Source organism: Halyomorpha halys, unplaced genomic scaffold (genome assembly GCF_000696795.3).
Source record: "Halyomorpha halys isolate HHAL.00 unplaced genomic scaffold, Hhal_1.1 Scaffold1406.1, whole genome shotgun sequence".
NCBI lineage: Eukaryota > Metazoa > Arthropoda > Insecta > Hemiptera > Pentatomidae > Halyomorpha > Halyomorpha halys.
The window spans coordinates 220,592-221,033 of record NW_027116328.1 but is presented as its reverse complement, the minus strand read 5'-3'; positions in this window follow the sequence as shown (position 1 = coordinate 221,033).

Below are 442 nucleotides of genomic sequence, written 5' to 3'. Positions count from 1 at the left end.
AAACGAAAAACGACAGGACTTTTTGAATGCCCTGGTAGTTTTAAAGATATGGACTCATCAATTTTAACTAGTAATTATACACGGTTTTAATTAAAAAAATTGGAAATTGGGGTGAAATGACTGACTTTTTTTTCCATCAGGCTCTTGTTGTATGAAGAGTTTAATTAAAACCGTGGAAGCCATTTTAAGGAAAATGTGAACAAAATAGCACTTCTGGTATGTAATTTTAGAAAAAATGTAGCCATCATATCCCAGGGAAGTTCCTACCTTAAATATGTAATTTCAGTATCCAGCTAAATTGTTCGAAGTAGTTATTTTGGACTCAAATAACCTTAAAAAGTCTATTTCCTTAGAAAATCAACTTTCGAAATTTTTCGCGTTTGCAATCCTTTCCCTTGCTATATACTTCATTCATAGGAAAATAAAAGTAAAAAATACAAAG